The 21,158-nt window shown below is 45.2% G+C and overlaps 1 protein-coding gene across 2 annotated transcripts in view; it reads right to left on the bottom strand.

The window, feature by feature from the left end:
- Positions 1-21,158, bottom strand: part of PIK3AP1 (phosphoinositide-3-kinase adaptor protein 1) — a 196,194-nt gene that overhangs the window by 59,576 nt on the left and 115,460 nt on the right. The gene's annotated exons all lie outside the window — the stretch shown is intronic.

Here is a 21,158-nt window from a genome sequence, read left to right as displayed (position 1 = left end):
TTAGTCTTTCATCATCATCATCATCATCATCATCATTAGCTGTTACTATCAAGGTCCACAAAAGAGCTGTTCCAGTAACCACTAATCGTTCTCTTTTTTTGCCAATTTGTATAGGGACAGGAAGGAAGCAGTGTTGTCAGGCAGTGAGGGTAATTTTAAAGACTTGCTGTTATTATTAGTTCCACAAAGGTTCTTTTCAGGACTGGTATCAGTGGTACAGTAATAGGCTTGTACATGTATAATATTCTTTCTTCCAAATATAGAAAGGATATTATACTTGACTGCTGCCCTTCTGCTGCAGTCTGCTAAACATTCACAACTCACTTGTTCCACAAAAGTTCTTATAAGGACTGGTAACTTGGTATAGGGTGCTACGGTACATAGGCTTGAGTGCGGTACAGTCTGCTGTTCTGTAAGGACCGCTATCGGTCCACAATAGATAGGGTTGACGTGCACCACTGCTGACCGCTGCCCTATACTGCAGCAGTCCTTCAGCGGTATAGGGACTGACGTACAGTCTGCTAATCACTAACACACAACCTGCTTGTTCCACAAAAGTTCTTATAAGGACTGGTAACTTGGTATAGGGTGCTACGGTACATAGGCTTGAGTGCGGTACAGTCTGCTGTTCTGTAAGGACCGCTATCGGTCCACAATAGATAGGGTTGACGTGCACCACTGCTGACCGCTGCCCTATACTGCAGCAGTCCTTCAGCGGTATAGGGACTGACGTACAGTCTGCTAATCACTAACACACAACCTGCTTGTTCCACAAAAGTTCTTATAAGGACTGGTAACTTGGTATAGGGTGCTACGGTACATAGGCTTGAGTGCGGTACAGTCTGCTGTTCTGTAAGGACCGCTATCGGTCCACAATAGATAGGGTTGACGTGCACCACTGCTGACCGCTGCCCTATACTGCAGCAGTCCTTCAGCGGTATAGGGACTGACGTACAGTCTGCTAAACACTAATACACAACCTGCTTGGTCCACAAAAGTTCTTATAAGGACTGGTAACTTGGTATAGGGTGCTACGGTACATAGGCTTGAGTGCGGTACAGTCTGCTGTTCTGTAAGGACCGCTATCGGTCCACAATAGATAGGGTTGACGTGCACCACTGCTGACCGCTGCCCTATACTGCAGCAGTCCTTCAGCGGTATAGGGACTGACGTACAGTCTGCTAAACACTAATACACAACCTGCTTGGTCCACAAAAGTTCTTATAAGGACTGGTAACTTGGTATAGGGTGCTACGGTACATAGGCTTGAGTGCGGTACAGTCTGCTGTTCTGTAAGGACCGCTATCGGTCCACAATAGATAGGGTTGACGTGCACCACTGCTGACCGCTGCCCTATACTGCAGCAGTCCTTCAGCGGTATAGGGACTGACGTACAGTCTGCTAAACACTAATACACAACCTGCTTGGTCCACAAAAGTTCTTATAAGGACTGGTAACTTGGTATAGGGTGCTACGGTACATAGGCTTGAGTGCGGTACAGTCTGCTGTTCTGTAAGGACCGCTATCGGTCCACAATAGATAGGGTTGACGTGCACCACTGCTGACCGCTGCCCTATACTGCAGCAGTCCTTCAGCGGTATAGGGACTGACGTACAGTCTGCTAAACACTAATACACAACCTGCTTGGTCCACAAAAGTTCTTATAAGGACTGGTAACTTGGTATAGGGTGCTACGGTACATAGGCTTGAGTGCGGTACAGTCTGCTGTTCTGTAAGGACCGCTATAGGTCCACAATAGATAGGGTTGACGTGCACCACTGCTGACCGCTGCCCTATACTGCAGCAGTCCTTCAGCGGTATAGGGACTGACGTACAGTCTGCTAAACACTAATACACAACCTGCTTGGTCCACAAAAGTTCTTATAAGGACTGGTAACTTGGTATAGGGTGCTACGGTACATAGGCTTGAGTGCGGTACAGTCTGCTGTTCTGTAAGGACCGCTATAGGTCCACAATAGATAGGGTTGACGTGCACCACTGCTGACCGCTCACCTATACTGCAGCAGTCCTTCAGCGGTATAGGGACTGACGTACAGTCTGCTAATCACTAACACACAACCTGCTTGTTCCACAAAAGTTCTTATAAGGACTGGTAACTTGGTATAGGGTGCTACGGTACATAGGCTTGAGTGCGGTACAGTCTGCTGTTCTGTAAGGACCGCTATCGGTCCACAATAGATAGGGTTGACGTGCACCACTGCTGACCGCTGCCCTATACTGCAGCAGTCCTTCAGCGGTATAGGGACTGACGTACAGTCTGCTAAACACTAACACACAACCTGCTTGGTCCACAAAAGTTCTTATAAGGACTGGTAACTTGGTATAGGGTGCTACGGTACATAGGCTTGAGTGCGGTACAGTCTGCTGTTCTGTAAGGACCGCTATCGGTCCACAATAGATAGGGTTGACGTGCACCACTGCTGACCGCTCACCTATACTGCAGCAGTCCTTCAGCGGTATAGGGACTGACGTACAGTCTGCTAATCACTAACACACAACCTGCTTGTTCCACAAAAGTTCTTATAAGGACTGGTAACTTGGTATAGGGTGCTACGGTACATAGGCTTGAGTGCGGTACAGTCTGCTGTTCTGTAAGGACCGCTATCGGTCCACAATAGATAGGGTTGACGTGCACCACTGCTGACCGCTGCCCTATACTGCAGCAGTCCTTCAGCGGTATAGGGACTGACGTACAGTCTGCTAATCACTAACACACAACCTGCTTGTTCCACAAAAGTTCTTATAAGGACTGGTAACTTGGTATAGGGTGCTACGGTACATAGGCTTGAGTGCGGTACAGTCTGCTGTTCTGTAAGGACCGCTATAGGTCCACAATAGATAGGGTTGACGTGCACCACTGCTGACCGCTCACCTATACTGCAGCAGTCCTTCAGCGGTATAGGGACTAAGAGTTTTGTCACAGGGTCATTTAAAAAATGACAGGCAGAGGAAGAGGCAGGCCCTTCCGCAGGGGTGGTAGGGGTAGGGCAGGAGCAACAGGCTTGAGCCAAAGTGGGAAGTTGCAGAAGGTGCGTTCAATTACTTTAAAGGATGCACCAGACTTGGTTGAGTGGCTCGCTCAGCCTTACTCTTCTGCACCCTCCTCATCCTCTCGATCTGCACCCTCTTCTTCACTCTCTGCTATGTGCACCCCCAAAGACACTACCACCAACAACACGACCACCACCACCACCACCACATACCTTCCGCTTGAGTCACTGGAATTATTTTCCGATCCATATCAAGAGGACATTTCTGATGCGCAGCCACTCTTGGTATTGGATCAGGAAGAGGAGGTAGCAACAAGCGCTACTCAGCAGTCTGACGCCAGTACCCAGATCAGCCCAAGGAGGAGGTTGGTCCCCGGTGTTGCTGCCTACTCCGAGATCTCTACTTATAGCGGTGGGGAAGGTGACGTTGATGATGACGTGTCTAGTGATGTCACGTGGGTGCCCACAAGAGAGGAAGAGGAGGGGAGTTCAGAGGGAGATATGGACCAGCAGATAGGGAGGAGAAGCAGCAATGACTTACATTGCACAGCAGGGACAAAGCAGACTGCAAATGTATCAGGAGCGAGTCATCGACCATGTACGGTCACATCTGGCGCTCCCAGGACACCGGCACATGGCTCCGCAGTGTGGGCTTTTTTTAACGTGTCCGCTGCTGACAATAGCGTTGCCATCTGCAATCTTTGCAGTCAACGCGTTAGTCGCGGTAAGCCCAATACTCACCTAGGGACGACCGCCTTAAGAAGGCACATGAGCAGCCATCACCGAGCCCAGTGGGAGCAACGGAACACACAAAGCCACACTGCAGGCTCTCACCGTCCAGCCTCGTCTTCTACTTCTCCTTCTCCTCTCTCCTCACAATTGTCCTCCACTCCACCTTCCATCACGCCAAGCTCACATTTTTCTGCAAAAAGGCAGGCTTCCGTGGGCCTAATGTTTGAGCGTAAAAAAATGATGATGCCGGATAACCCTCTTGCCCAACGGTTGGCGGCTGGCTTGTCAGAACTCATAGCCCGCCAACTACTGCCATATAAACTGGTGGACTCGGAGGCCTTTCGCAAATTTGTGGCCATTGGAACACCACAATGGAAGGTCCCAGGAAGGAAGTATTTCTCAGAGAAGGGCATCCCAGAGCTATATGGCCATGTTCAGCGGCAAGTGAATGTATCTCTGGCACACAGTGTCGGTGCCAAGATACATCTGACCACAGACACGTGGTCTAGCAAACACGGGCAGGGAAGGTATATCAGTTTTACTGCCCACTGGGTGAACCTTCTGACGGCCGTCAAGCATGTAACCCGTGGCACCCGTGTAGATTTGGTTTTACCGCCACGGATTGCATGCAGGCCTGACTCTTCTTCTCCTCCTCCTACTCCATCCTCCTCCCTCTCCTCCTCAGCTGCCTCCTCCTTTTCCGCTGCTAGCGTCTCTTCCACTGAACCGCCCAAGCTCCCCAGAACCTATTCCACATGCCAGGTGAGACGTTGCCATGCCGTGCTGCGTCTGTTGTGCCTGGAAGCAAAGAGCCACACTGGCCCGGCACTCCTTTCAGCTTTGCGTTCACAGGCAGATGAGTGGCTAACACCGCTCAATTTGACAGTTGGTAAAGTGGTGTGTGACAACGGTGCCAATCTGCTTAGCGCATTGAAACAGGGCAAAATCACGCACGTGCCGTGCATGGCACACGTCTTAAACTTGGTCGTGCAGCGATTCCTTGTCAAATACCCTGGGGTCCAGGACATCTTGCGGCAGGCAAGGAAAATCTCGGCCCATTTCAGAAGATCTTACACGGCCATGGCTCGCCTTGCTGACATTCAGCGGCGACACCATCTGCCGGTCAGACGTCTTATTTGCGATTGCCCGACGCGATGGAACTCAACCTTCTATATGCTTGATAGGCTGCTCCAGCAGAAACGTGCAGTTAACGTCTACCTGTATGAACTCTGCGAAAGAAACGGTTCTGGGGAGCTGGGTTTTTTTTCACCGCGCCAGTGGCTGCTCATGCGCGACACATGCAGACTTCTGCGGCCATTTGAGGAGATCACCAAACTGGTCAGTCGCAGCCATGGCGCCATCAGTGACATGGTACCTTATGCCTTCTTTCTGGAGCGTGCATTGCGTCGTGTCATTGATCAGGCTGTGGAGGAGCAGGAGCGGGAAGATGAGGAAGTCGCAATGCTGGATGAATTCCCAGGGGGGGCTACTCTATCTGAGACAAGTCAACAACAGGAGTCTGATGAGGAGTCAGAGGAGGATGGTGCCGGGGCGGATGAGCAGGAGCAAGAAGAGCATGCTTTAAACCTTTCTGGGATCCCTGTTGTGCGAGGATGGGGAGAGGAGAATGAAGAGGACGACATTATCCTGGATGATGAGCAGGAGCCAGGCCACCACACCGCTTCCACTTTAGTGCAAATGGGGGCCTTCATGCTCCAGTGTTTTAATAGGGACCCCCGTATAAAAAGCATGAGGGTCAAGGACCAGTACTGGGTGGCAACGTACTTAGACCCCCGGTACAAACACAAAATGGCGGAAATGTTACCGCCGTCGCAGAGGGCTGTCAGAATGCAGCACTTCCAGGCCTTGCTTCGAGAAATGCTGCATTCTGCTTTTGCGTGCGCTGGCAGAGGAGCAATTCCCACTCCCAGAGAAGGATTTGCGGGTACCAATCCAACAGCGCCTGCAAGAAGAGGCCGGTTTGAAGATGTGTTGGTGACTTCGGATATGAGGTCATTCTTTCAGCCGACCCATCGACAGGTGTCATCCGGATCCAGCATCAGGGAACGCCTAGACCGTCAGGTGTCCGACTACATTGGGTTAACGGCCGATGTGGACGCTCTGAGGAGTGATGAACCCCTAGACTACTGGGTGGGCAGGCTTGACCTCTGGCCAGAGCTTGCCCAATTTGCAATCGAACTGTTGGCTTGCCCCTCATCCAGTGTCCTGTCCGAAAGGACGTTCAGCGCAGCAGGGGGGATTGTGACCGATAAGCGTACTCGCCTAGCTCACCACAGTGTTAACTACCTCACATTTCTAAAAATGAATGAGGCATGGATCTCGGAGGAATTCAACACATGTGACCAGTAGACCATGTATATGTCTATAAACTATTTTTTTAATCAAGCACACAGACCTTCTTAATTCATTTGGCTCACTTCCTTGACCCAAAAAAGCACACCGTACTATATGCCCCTACCCTCCTCTTTGAAGAGGTTGAGCGGTGTCATATTTCTACTGGGGCTGCTTATGATATCCCTGTGCTGTGCTGACTTCCTCCTGGGGGTTCTTATTATGAAGGGATCACACTATCCCTGTGCTGTGCTGACTTCCTCCTGGGGGTTCTTATTATGAGGGGATCACACCATCCCTGTGCTGTGCTGACTTCCTCCTGGGGCTGCTTACGGTGCTGCTGTCAGCGCTGTATGTCACGGTGCTGCTGTCAGCGCTGTATGTCACGGTGCTGCTGTCAGCGCTGTATGTCACGGTGCTGCTGTCAGCGCTGTATGTCACGGTGCTGCTGTCAGCGCTGTATGTCACGGTGCTGCTGTCAGCGCTGTATGTCACGGTGCTGCTGTCAGCGCTGTATGTCACGGTGCTGCTGTCAGTGCTCTGTATTACGGTGCTGCTGTCAGATGCCTCTATCACGGTGCATGTGTCATTCCGGTATGTCACGCTGCTGGTGATCATCTCCTGCACCCTCTTCTTTGCCTACCCTGGTCCCTGACCTTCCCTCTCCTCCATTGCCTTCATTAGCTCCATAGTCCTGAATTGTTAGAACAATTTCCCAAATAAAATAAAAATGCTTGTAGTTATCGATCCCAAATTCACCTCATACATGTATTATGTCATTGTCCAGATGGTGGGACTACGTTTTACCCCCTAATAATTACCACGTGGCCGCAAATTCGACATGAAGGTTTGCAAAGTTCGCCTCCCATTGAAGTCAATGGGGCCCGCGGCGAACGTTCGGTTTCGCGAACGTTTGGGTCCGTTCGCATTTCGCTTTCGCGAAACGTCCCGTCGGAAGTTCGTCCATCACTACTTGTCACGTTACTATTGTTTTTCCTCTTCATAAGCCAAGGCTGAATATATCTACAGCGTGAATCCTTGTCTCCCCATTGCTGGCTGCATAGGCACAGTGTAACGGCCCTCTAATGTCAGTCTCCCAAGCAGATATTTTCCCTTAACTTCCTGTTCCAGAGACACAAGTAGTAAGAGTAAATCTCTCCAAAGTGAGGAAAACTCTCCCCTTGCACAGCCGTCCCCATTGACAGAGATTCATTGTCAAGATCTGGATTTGAACCCAGGACTAGGGATGAGCCGAACACCCCCCCTGTTTGGTTTACACCAGAACATGCGAAACAGACAAAATATTTGTGCGAACAACAACAGCAAAATTTCATTTCTAAAGGAAAATAATGTAATTTAAAATTGCTCACGGCTGTAATGTATTGCCAGATCCTGGCAATATACATAAAAAAACTTGAAATAAAACAGCATGGACCTCCCCCCCCAGTCCATACCAGGCCCTTCAGTATGGGTAGACCCCAACAAACACCAGGCAAGGGCTGAGGTCCTTGTCCCCATCAACTGCCAGGTTGCATGCTCGGTAAGGGTCTGGAATGGATTTTGGGGGGACCCCAGGCCAATTTTTTTTATAATTTTGACGTGGATTCCCCCTTAAAATCCATGGCAGACCCAAAGGGCCTGGTATGGATGGGGGGGGGGGGGGCTCCACATCGTTTTGTTTTTTAATTTTTGAGTGGAGTTCCCCTTAAAATCTATACCAGACCCAAAGGGCCTGGTATGGACTGGGGGGGGGGGGGTGACCCATTCCATTTTTTTTCTTAATTCTGTCATAGGGAGCCCCTTAACCACTTCACTACACTACAGTGCTTTGCAAAAGTATGCACCCCCCCTTGGAATTTTTCAATCTTTGTTACCTTACAACCTGGAATTAACATGGTATTTTGAGGATTTGAATCATTTAATTTACAGAAAATGCTCACAACTTTGAAGATGTTTTTTTTTCATTGCGAAGCAAACAACAAATAGGAAAAATAACAGAAAAAGTCAATGTACATAACTATTCATCAACCTAAAGTCAATACATTGTAGAGCCACCTTTTGTGGCTATCACAGCTTAAAGTCGCTTTGGATAAGTCTCTATGAGCTTGCCACATCCTACCACTGGGATTTTTGCCCAGTCCTCCTTGCAAAACTGCCTCAGCTCCTTCAAGTTGGATGGTTTGCGCTTGTGAACAGCAATCTTTAAGTCAGACTACAGATTTTCTATTGGATTGAGGTCTGGGCTTTGACTAGGCCATTCCAACACATTTACATGTTTCCCCCTAAACCACCCAAGTGTTGCTCAAGCAGTGTGTTTGGGGTCATTGTCCTGCTGCCATCACCATGTTTCACTGTGGGATGGTGTTCTTTGAGTGATGTGTTGTGTTGGGTTTGCGCCAGACATAGCATTTTCTTTGATGGCCAAAAAGTTCAATTTTAGTCTCATCAAACCAGAGCACCTTCCTCTATGTTTTTTGGGAGTCTCCCAAATGCCTTTCTAGCAAACTCAAACATTGTCCCTTTCTTGTTTGGAGAGTTCCTTGGTCTTCATGGCAGTGTTTGGTTAGTGGTGCTGTCAGAGGATCAACAGACTTCAGCGTCGGTGCTTCCCTGTGCGCCTGCGGGGTAGACCAGCACAAAGGCACACACGGGTGCGCGATATGGCGGGTTTGCGCATACGGGTGCTCGAATTAGCGGGTTCACGCACACACAGTAGTACGGGTTGGTGCACGCATATGCACGATATGGTACAACGACGTGTGCATATGCGCACGCCTATGAGCATGGTTATGCTCACCACCTGATCACTCTGGCAGGTCTATAAAAGGCAACCATTTGCTCTGTGTCTTTGCTGGTTTGTCTCTTCAGTTCCAGTGTTCCTGTGTTCCTGTGTCCCTGTGCCTTGTTTCCTGAGCCTTCCCATTGTGACCTTGGATCATACCTGACTACTCTCTCGGACCTCTCCTGTGATTTGACCTCTTGCTTGCTTCTTGGAATTCCCTCTCTGCTGTTCCTGTGTTTGACCCTCGGCCTCCTGAACTTGTCTCTGCCTTTTCCCTGTGTTGTGATGCCTGGATTTACGGACTGACCTTTGTGTATGACCTGGCTTGCTCTCAGACTCTGATCTACCTCCCTGGTGTTTGACCCTCGGCCTCTTGCTGTTCTTCACTCCAGGTGTTAGAACCCCTGCCGGGTGTTCTCTTCAAGTATATCCCAAGGCCATCTGCACGGGCATCTCTTCCTTCAGAAGACTTCCTGCATACAAGTCACCTGCTGGCAACCCGTGCCACTTCGTGCCCTGTACACGCTGTTCCACCCTCAGTGGTACTGTGCACCCAGTTGCAAGGGAAGCCGCTCTCAGCACTTCGGCCCCTGGTGAGTACCTGACAGGTGACTCTTGCTTAGGTGTTGCAGCCTATGGGGCCTTTAAAAAGGTGTGTATATGTAATGACAGATCATTTGACACTTAGATACATCATCTCACTAATTATGTGACTTCTGAAGGTAATTGGTTGCACCAGGGCTTTTTTGTTTCATAACAAAGGGGGGTGAATACATACGCACATGCCAATTATCAGTTTTTTATTTCTGAAAAATAGTTTCATGTATATATTTTTCTAATTTTACTTCACCAACTTAGACTATTGTGTTCTGATCCATCACACCAAAGGCTGTAATGTCACAAAATAGGTAAAAAGCCAAGGGGGTGAATACTTTTGCAAGGCACTGTATATCATATATTTTACACTGCACTATATACCTTGCACTGTAATTTTTTATATATATATATATATATATATATATATATATATATATATACATACACACTCACATACACTATACAGACTGCACTATATATGCTGCAGAAAAATTGGGCCTTAGGTGTCAGTGCCAAAACACTGTAACCCCTCATGGTTACTCTTGTTGGGCAAAGGAACGAGCCCTCTTGTTAAATATTATTTCAAAAATTGTAATTACATGCCCCTGTTAAACAGAGGCAGAAAAAATGGGCCTTGGGTGGTGGTGGTGGTGCCACAGCACTGTAACCCTACAGTTACTCTTGTTGGGTGCAGGAGCTGGCCCTGCTGTTAAATATTATTTCACTCATATTAAATATATTCCCCTGTTAAACAGGGGCAGAAAAATTAGGCCTTGGGTGTTGGTAGTGCCCTAAACCATATATTGTGGTGGTGACCTAAACCAAAATATTGTTGGAAGCTAGTATCATCAAGATTCAGGAGGAATAGGATAGGCAGCATAGGCAGTCTTCAAAAAAATCCCAGATCCATAGCAAATTAAATCAGTTACATCAGCATCAGGTCCTTGATAGCTGCTGATCCAGGACTGATTCATTTTTATAAATGTGAGCCTATCAACGGAGTCTGAACAGGCGCACTCTTTAATCCGTTACAAACCCTCCAGCAGCACTGAATGTGCATTCAGAAAGCATGGTGGATGCAGGACGGGCCAGTAGCTCGATTGCATATTGAGCAAGTTCTGGCCAGTAGTCCATCCTCAAGATCCAGTAACCCAGTGGATGCTCTGTTGGAAAGGTCTCCAAGTCTGCTCTTGCCCCTAGATATTCCGGCACCATATACTGTAATACAAACGCTGGCAATGGTTACTTGAACCTATCAGACCTTGGCACTGAGGACTGAAAAATTGTTTAAAGGCATTGGTCAGTCGGCCACCTTCTCTACCGCTCTTTCTCTGACTGAACAAAGCCTCAGAAATACGTTGTCCAGCACCAGGAAATGGTAACCTCCAAGGGTCTGGAAAGGTGTTACACAAACTTTTCTTCAAAGCCTCCTGAAGATGTTTCATCCTGTGTTCCCTCTGCCAAGGCAGGATGAGTTCTGCAACTTTACCCTTGTAATGTGGATCAAGAACAGTTGCCAGCCAGTAATCCCTCTCCTTGATACCACAAATCCTAGGGTCCTTTCGCAGGCTTTGCAGAATCAGGGAGGCCAATGCATCGTAAGTTTGCAGAGGCATTCGATTCTGAGTCCTCTGGGTCACTAAAGATCACATTGTCGGTAACTACCTCCTCCCAGCCACATGCAACTCCTTGAGTTTCTGGGGACTGAAAACCATTCCTTGAAGACTTCTGCATGTTATTCTCTACATCCATGCTGACTCAATTCTCCTCTTCCTCTTATCCTGTGTTTGGCAGCCCCGCAGGAATGCTATCTGGATAAAGAGGGCCTTGAGAGGAAAGGAAGTCCTTCTCTTCCTACCGCTGTTCTGCCTCAAGTGTCCTGTCCATGATTCCATGAAGCGTGTGCTCCAGCAGGAAGACTAGAGGGACAGTGTCACTGATGCATGCATTGTTGCTGCTCACCACCCTTGTGGCCTCCTCAAATGGTGGCAGGACAGTGCATGCATCCTTGATCGGTAGCTACTGGCATGACAAAAAGAAGCCAAGCTCCCCTGACCCTTTCCTGGTGCAGTACTCACAGGGGTACTCATTGATGGCCCTTTGCAGTGTGTGCAGCCGATGCAGCATTGCCAACGTTGAGTTCTACCTGGTGGGCATGTCATAAATGAGGCGGTTGGTGGGCAGGTTGCAGTCCCTTTGAATGTCAGCCAGCTGAGCACTGGCATTGTATGACCAGCGGAAATTACCACAGACTTATCTGGCCTGCCTCAGGAGATCTTGTAAGCCTGGATACCTAGTCAAGAAACACTACACCACCAAATTCAGGTTGTATGCCAAACATGGATCATGGTTCAAGTGTCCCTATCAGAGGGCAGAGAGAAGATTGGTGCCATTGTTGCATACAAGCATTCCTGGCTCAAGCCGGCATGGTGTCAACAACCTCTGAGCCTGCCCCTGCCGAGCTGACAGAATATATGTCCCCTAGGCAGACCAACTCAAGCACCGCATGGTACCAGGGCTGGCTTAGCCCTTCCGTCTCTGGGCTGGCTGCTCAGCTGTCGGCTAATTGCCAGCTCTCATCTCTCTTCACAGTTACCAGCTGTTCCTGATCCTGCTCGTCTGACCTGCCTACTTAAAGCTGTCCAGCTCACTTCATCTCTGCCTTCACCTTGGTCACATCACTAGAAACCATCTCCTGCGGTTCTGTTTAAAGACTGGCTTGCTGACATCCCTTCTAGCTCCTTATCCTGCTTGCTGTTGCTCCACTTAGATTCCTGACTTCTGGCCTGGCTGATTACCCGATCTGGTTATTGAACTCTGGACTGGCTGACTACTTGATCCGGTTACTGGACTCTGGCTATGCTTTGACTACGCTTACTCTATTTACCTTTTTATTTTTTATTAATAACCAAGTGTGATTTAATTGTATTTCTGTCTCAGTCTGGTTCATGGTTTCTGACACATGGCATCTTTTAGCCTGACTGCTTGCGTAGCCCCTTGAACGCTTACAGAGCATTGCTGGTTCAGGGGGCAATTCTACAGAAGAGGCCATGGAGGAAGAAGAAGAGGAGAGGGTGAAGCAGAGAGCTGTGGCAGAATCACCACTAGCTTTTTTGAGGTGTGGTGGCGGAACAAGCTCCAAAAACACAGAACCTTGTCCTGCATCCTTCCTAGCTGCCAGCAGAGATACCCAGTGAGCCAAGAAGGAAAGGTAACATCTCTGCCCATGCCTGCTGGACCATGAGTCAGCAGTAATTTGAACCTTGAATCAGAGAATGCCTTGCATTCATTGAGAAAAATGCAAGGTATTCTGTTACTGGTGCCCATGCCAAGTGGGCAACTCCCTGTGGTTACTTTTCAACAGGGCAGCCACTCAGCATGGGACCCGGAAGATAGCGGTGATCACTGTCTTAGTGGAGACTACTACAATGATTTATAGCTTCCACAGGAATCCCACAGGTATGGCATATGTATACTTACATCATAGGAAGAAGAAGAGGAGAGGGTGGAGCAGAGAGCTGTGGCAGAATCACCACTAGCTTTTTTGAGGTGTGGTGGCGGAACAAGCTCCAAAAACACAGAACCTTGTCCTGCATCCTTCCTAGCTGCCAGCAGAGATACCCAGTGCGCCAAGAAGGAAAGGTAACGTCTCTGCCCATGCCTGCTGGACCATGAGTCAGCAGTAATTTGAACCTTGAATCAGAGAATGCCTTGCATTCATTGAGAAAAATGCAAGGTATTCTGTTACTGGTGCCCATGCCAAGTGGGCAACTCCCTGTGGTTACTTTGCAACAGGGCAGCCACTCAGCATGGGATCCGGAAGATAGTGGTAATCACTGTCTTAGTGGAGACTACTACAATGATTTATAGCTTCCACAGGAATCCCACAGGTATGGCATATGTATACTTACATCGGGCTGGACCAATTGAACTATACTATAAAAATCATACCTAGAATTCAGCTTTTAAGCCAAACTCCCAATAGTTTTTTTGTTTCATTTTACATTTTGAATTAGTAGAGAACAGGTAATAAATATATCTCTGTTATTTCTGTCTGTTATACCATTAGGTACATTTTCCCCAGTTCCTACCTTTGTGACACCTGCACAAGAAATAACGGTAGTGGATATCAATGGGACAGGAAAGCACAGAGAGCAATATTGGTTTGAACCTTTCCCCACTCTATCAAAACTTTTAGTTTGTCTACAGAAAATCATCCCAATAGGGACACAAATAGGCATTAAAACCCAACAGAGGTTCTAATCCTTCCCCAAAATGGTCTGGAGTAAGGCTTTAAAACAGTATTACACCCAAAATCAAACATTTAATATATTGCATCTTACTAATTGTTAGATGAAGTGGTTGCATTAGCTTTCTTTTCTTAGGCTTTCTTTAGTTAAACACTTAATCCCTGGTAGGTTTACCCCCCCCTCCCCCCATTACCAGGTCATTTTTTTGCTATACGGGACTGCACTACTTTAACTTACATTTGCGTGGTCAAATAGAGCTTTCTTTTGGTTGTTTTTGGATCACCTCTGCTGTTTTTATTTTGTGCACTACTGTATAAACAAAAAAAGACCGATCATTTTGAAAATAAAATAATATTTTTTACTTTCTGCTATAAAACATACCCAATAAAAAAAATTTTAAATACCTAATTTCCTCATCAATTTAGGCCATATGTATTCTGCTACATATTTTTGTAAAAAAAAATTCCAATAAGCATATATTGATTGGTTTGCGCAAAAGTTATAGCTTCTACAAACTATGTGTTAAATTTCAGTTTTTTACTAGTAATGGCAGCGATCAGCGATTTTTAGCGGGACTGTGACATTGTGTTGGACACTTTTTGGGGACCAGTGACACTAATACAGTAATCAGTGCTAACAATATGCACTCTCACTGTACTAAAGACGCTGACTGGGAAGGGGTTAACATCAGGTGGCGATCAAAGGGTTAAGTGTGTTCCTAGGGAGTGCTTTCTAACTGTGGGAGAGATGGTTTAACTTGAGGAAAACAGAGATCCATGTTTCTGCTTAGCAGAAACAAAAGATCTCCATCTTCCTCTCTGACAGAATGGCGGTCTGCCTTGTTTACAAAGGCAGACCGCCGATCTGCCTCTCTTGTCAAGGATCGGTGGGTCGCGATGGCCATCGCGTCCTCTGATTGGCTTCCACTGTATCCAATCACAGCAGGAGCAGTTTGCCGGTGGCTCGCGTACCTCAGACCATGTGCATGATATTATGTATAGATACGTGATTTCGAGCAGGAGGGCCACCCTGCCGCAGTATTTTGGGGTGGGGTAGTCCATAAGTGGTTACTCTTCTTCTGGGGAACCAGCTAGTAGGTCTGTTGTTTTTAAACAGAACAAGTTCTCCCGCAAATGTAGCAGTTAGAGGGATAAGACAAATCATTTACTATTGTCAGGAGTGCTTACATGGTCAGCTTTTATTTATTTATGTAATACCTTTATCCCAAAATAAAAAAAAAACTGTTCCTGTAACTGCAGCGTGAGCTGGCGTTTGGCTTACATTTTTTTCCTAAATAAGCATATATTGAGTGGTTTGCGCAAAAGTTATAGCGTCTACAAACTATGGGATATATACTGGAATGCTTTTTTTTATACTAGTAATGGCAGTGATCAACAATTTATAGTGGGACTGCGATATTGCAGCAGACAGTCAGACACTAACTGACACTTTTAACACTTTGCGGGAACCAGTGACACTAATATGGTGATCAGTGCTAAAAATATACACTACCACTGTACTAATGACATTGGTTTGGAAGGTGTTAAACATCTAGAGTGATTAAAGGGTTAACCGTGTGCCTTGCCTGTGTTTTTGTGTACTATATGTGCTGCATTTACTAGGGGAAGTGATGGGTTTTATTCCTTGCTTTGCAGGGACACACAATCCATCCCTTCCCCACTGAGATCTGCTTTGTTAACATAGGCAGATCTCTGTTCTGAGTCACTGCCTGACGATCGCCTGACGAGTGCCAGTCCCCAGCAGATCGGCTTCTGCTGTAAATAATAACAGCAGAAGTGGCCCACCGGTGGTGCACACTTGCCCCCTGTAGGCGGAAGTGCACAATCACATCTATATACGTGATCCTGCATAGAAGAACCACCCTGTAGCAGTAAATCTGCTATAGGGCGGTCAATAAGTGGTTAAACATATGCACTATGTAGCACACTTTAGTCAATCAAGTCCTTTCAGCAGAACTCCAGGCAAAAATAGGCCATTAAAAGACAAAATACAAAACAATCTTTTGCTGTAATATGAGCTCATGATGTCGCTGTAACTCTTTGCCCTCGCTTCTTATTGGCATGCTTTTTGTCAGCTTCCTTTTGCTGCTTCTTCCTCTTACATTACAGCCCTGCTGTATAGGAGACTGCAAGGGGCTAATCCCAGGTCAATTGCAAACATTTACTCCACTTTGATTTAGAAAAAATAAAGTATATCTATGATCAAAATGTAAAATCATATATTAATTTACACATTGCAAATTATTATTTTTTTTCTAGTCTACTCGTTACTCTGAATGATGTTGAAATTTGTAAACTTACTTTGTGATGATCCCCACACACTTTCTTGAATTTTTGTTAATAAAATGCTGATATAAAATGAAAATGTATACGGTTGACCATAGATTTCCTTTTAGTATGTATGTAATAATTATCACAAAGCTGCATTAATCTGTGTCTTTTATATTTGCCTAGAGTTTAGCTTTAATATAGCAATGCAACTGCAGCAACTAATGAGATTTTCTGATCAACGATTACAGTAAACTAAAAAGTCAGTTGCAAGCCCTGTGATGAGGAAGGCATATGGCCACTGGAAAGTAGATCCTACCACATTAAAGAGCAGTGCAAAGAAGGACGGTGATCAGAACGTGACTTGGCCAGAGTAGGTAAGTATTTGGGGCTTTTACATTCTATTAAAGCAAAAATGTCAGCATGGTAGTGCTTGCTGTGCTGGAACTAACCCCCCCCCCCCCTTAACCCTCGCTTTCCCAAAACTAAGATTTCTTAACTAAAAAAAGGAAATACAAACACAGCTTTCTCTGCTTCTCTTTTTTATGCAAAGTATGTAGATAATTATTTCCAGTAGATACTCCAAATGAGGAAGTGTGTGTTAATGTAATTTTTCTGTGTCTGACAAGTGTAATGTGTCTTTTTTGTCTTTTTTTTGTGCTTTTCAAAAGTTATTTCAGTAGCAATGCTTTATACTATAACTTATATTGTAGTTCGACTTGGTGTATATATCATATCTGACAAGTGTATAGATGGATCTGTCTTTTCTCTTTTGTCTTTTCTTTCTGCTTTTCAAAAGTTATTTCAGTAACAATGCTATATATTATAACTTATATAGTAGTTCTACTTGATGTATATGGCCATACATCAAGTTGAACTATAAATGACTAACTATACAATTGAAATACATACAGATGAAATTTTTCGGAAGTCTTTTTCGGAAGATTCTGGCATTTCTGCCAGATAACAGTTGGGTGTGTAATCTTCACAAACCAAAGTACAAAGTCAATACATCAGATATTCAGCACTCTGAACATATAGAATGAAAAGATAAATGCTCATATGGAGGTGTAACAATATGAAATTTGTTCCTGTGGCTCTTGAAATCCAGATCTGTGGAGGATCCAGTCCAGGCACATGAAAAGGAAACATAGCAGCAGGGCGCAGGAATTAGTAAATTAATATCATATTACTCTATTACAGTAAAGGACCCTTGCATCTAGAATGCACATCATCCAGCCTCAAGTGCAGTGCATAGATGCTACAGCAATAAGCAGAAAACATCCAGACTGGCCGACCCAGGAGCCTCTGAGCAGTGAATTCAGACCCGCCAAATTGATCAGAGCCAGCAGCATCTGCGGTCATGCCTTGTGCAACTCTTGGTCTGTGTGGTGAACAAACACACAGGAGTGGGCGGCCTCTAAGCGTTTCAGAGGCACCATCCTTGTTGTCAAACCTGTCAAGCTCCTGGATTGGTCAGTTCTTTGATTATTGCTATACCAACTACCCACTAAACTGGAGGCTGGATTCTGTTCATTTTAGATGTAAGTGTGCTTTATTGTAATAAACTGATGTGATATTGGTCTACTAATTTCTGCGCTCTGCAGTTGTTTCCTTTTCACATGCGTAATCTTCTTGCAAACTACACTGCAATTAAGCAATACAGCATGGTCAATGACCCATTCCAGTCTGTGATTGAACAATGAACGAACACATGCACGTTGTTAATCTGCCTTCCTGTTATTCTGTTCAAAACAGAGGCACTGTGCATATCAATAGATTCCTAATTGGCCCAGAGTTCTGACCCTCCTTCTTCCAGGGTAAAAATGCATTTAATGAATTTTTGATGAATAATTATTTTTTTGTTGAATAAAAAACAGATATTTTTGTACATGTCAGTTTTTGTAGTCAAGTTTAATTTTCCACAAATCTAAGAAATACATTTTTATTTATGCTGTAGATTTTTTAAATATCTTAACAGAGATCTAGTTTTCCAAGTACCTCTAACAGTTACAAGTATAATAAGGTAGGTTGTATGGTACTCTTTGTCCCTCACTACTAATATGGTGCAGGTTAAAAGCCTAAGTCAGCAATCTTTGGCTCACTTTTGCATGCTCAGTTTTGTATTCCCATAAAAGTCTATGGAAATGCAAAATTGCCTTAAAGCAGGTCAAATTCAGATCAGAGAATATTAACTGATTTCTTATTGAACTTGGAAGTGTCTCAAACTGATGTCAACCTGATGGCAATGGCACAAGCCCAAAGCTTGTCGACAAAGGCCCTTAAGAGTGCTTGTGATTCTTGTGACGGAACCCAGACACCCTAACTGGGTATCTCCGCCAAGATGCTGCTTCCCAAAGCTCTGGAACATGAGACCAGCGAATCTGGCTATAGTCACCCCAAGAACTAGACAATGGCAATTTTGGAGTAAACCAGAATAAGAACTGTTTATTTTAACAAGAATATAGGCTTTTATACGCTTGAAAGGGACATTCCCCCCTCCTGATCATATTACCCTAACAATACAACCTGCAGACAGGAATATAATTACAATAACCGACATATCCTATAAACATGACCTTAATTAGACACCTGGATGACTCAGTGCCCACCCAGACTATTCAGGTCAGACTTGCCATCAGCAATGCACAATTCATAAGTATAAACACAGCCCACAGGGTTAGTGTGTTAGTAGACAATAGCTGAGTTAATTAACACAAATAACAATGGGTGAAAGACCTTTAAGGGGCACACTAGACCTACTTGCAATAAACACATTATACCAGACAACAACAGACAAGTGGCTTGCTGATGACATCAGTATTTGCTATGAGTCCCACAGTGTGAAGCCATCCTGGCTGAAAATGTGGCATAAAGGGCCCTTAACATGGATCCCAGAGTCTGTTTTGGGGAAACATGGACATGAATCCAAAGTAACATTACTCTAAGGATCTTCAGGCATATGCCTCACAAAGAGTAGTGTTCCCTTAAAAGCCAGGGCTCATAGTCTGTATCCAATAGACTAGTATTCAGTCCCCTCCAAAAGCCTCTGTCCCAAATGAGTCTGTCCCAACTCTGAAAAACAGAGGCAGACAACGCAGATGAAGGGGACACTGTTATTTGCTTGAAATTAGTAAGCTATACACCTCTATGAATAATAAACATATCTATGATCTAGATCAGGGATATGCAATTAGCAGACCTCCAGCTGTTGCAAAACTACAATTCCCATCATGCCTCTGCCTCTGGGTGTCATGCGTGTGGCTGTCAGAGTCTTGCTATGCCTCATGGGAGTTGTAGTTCTGCAACAGCTGGAGGTCCGCTAATTGCATATCCATGATCTAGATTAATCTACCTGGCTATTTTCATTTAGGTTCATCCCTCCAATGTGGAGTTGAGAGCTCGCTATACTGGTTTTTAATTAATTTTCATCTTACCTATTTATATCAGAGCACTGTTGTGTAAAGTAAGCTACCTGGTTTCTTCCCACTACCTGATTGACTTTTCTTAATCCTAATTATATCTTTACTTCTATTCGTAATAAAATGGGCACAGTAGTTAAAGCCAGCACCCAGCTGGAAATCTCACCATCTCATTATTCAAAAAATTAGTCTGACCAAGGTGCCACATCTCTAACACTGCTTAAGGAAAATGGAGAACCCAGACTAGGATTTTTTAGGCACCAATTGAACCACAAACTATTAAAAACATTACTAAAATATTTTGTTGAACATCAGATAAAAATAAGAAATTCTGATAAAAACAATTTGGCTGATGCATAGCTCAATGTTTTTCAATATCATGATCATCACTGTAACAAGCAATGATAGTATTAAAACAAAATGTAAAGAAAAAATAGCAAAAACAATTGAATTTTTTTTTTTAAATATATAAATATATAAATAATAATTTATTATTGTTATTTTTTTCACATACTGTCACCAGTCATTATCCCTGATCACCTCCACACCAGTCATATGATGCTGCACTGGTGACGGCTGGTAAAAAAAGAATTGTGAAAAAAAGCGAAATTTTTTTAATTTCTTTATTTTCCAAAAAATTTGGACAAAAAATCACAACCTGAAACAAGATTAGTCCATAGGTGCAGCCTCCTGTAAAGTAGTCCACCTTACAGTTCAAAGGGATTCAGGGACAAGCAGCACCCCTCCTCTTAGCTCACAGATGCATCCCCACAGGGAAAAAAAAAGACAATCTCCTCAGCTTCAGACTATTTAACAGCAACTCAGCCACCACCTGGGCACTGTAAGGAAAGGTTCCCTCCGCTGGTAATATCGATCATTTGGCGTGCAGTACTGAGATCCACCAGCAGATGTCTCCTGGCAGTTTGGAGCTGTCAGAGGAGCTTTTCCCTGCTGGAATTATGTAATCTTTGGTCCGCAGTACTGGCATCCACCAGCGGAGGGATCCTGGCAGTGTGGAGCAGGTATTACCTTCTGCAGTCAGGCGTCACATGACTTATAGCAGCCATTGTATAAATACCCAACAAGTGCACACACACACCTTGCCCTGGTATTGTCCTTGTGCCCTGACCTGCAGCCTGTTTACCTGATACCTGATCCTGATCCTTGTTTCCTGCATCCTGCCTCCTGAACCTGTTACAACCTGATCCCTTTCTCCTTGTCCCCCCATCTGCTGACCTCCTATTTATGACCCTGGCCTGGCTTGACTATGATTCTGGTACTCCCTTTTGCTACATATGCTGGTTTGTTCATTTATCTTCACTGTTCGGTTGTTTGATTTGTTCACTCAGTTCGTATTGGTGGTGTGTTCACATTTATATGCATTTACTCTAATAAACTTACTTTCACCTATTTACGTCTGGTTCACTCTGTCGCAGTCACACAGTTCTGGTCACTTCTAGTTCATGACAGGCACACATCCCCAGGGATAGGCTAACCTGGTTCAGTACTCAGGCTGGTAATTTGAAAATTCTTCTGAAAGCAGTGGGAAGTAATCAAACTCTGGGAGTCTGTAAAGCTCTGAACAGACCAGACCCAACAATTACTGCTTCTCTGATTTCAGCAGAAGCCATTAACTAAACTTACCTAGAAACCTAACTAGGAGGGTGCTACATCATAAAAAAACTATACAGAATCTGTACTATATTCAAGAGATCTATAACCCT

This window comes from Lithobates pipiens, unplaced genomic scaffold (genome assembly GCF_037356315.1).
Source record: "Lithobates pipiens isolate NorthernLeopardFrog02 unplaced genomic scaffold, aLitPip1_a1.2 Scaffold_25, whole genome shotgun sequence".
Classification (NCBI taxonomy): Eukaryota; Metazoa; Chordata; class Amphibia; order Anura; family Ranidae; genus Lithobates; species Lithobates pipiens.
Note: the sequence above shows the minus strand (reverse complement) of the source record. Positions and strands in the feature narration are given on the sequence as shown.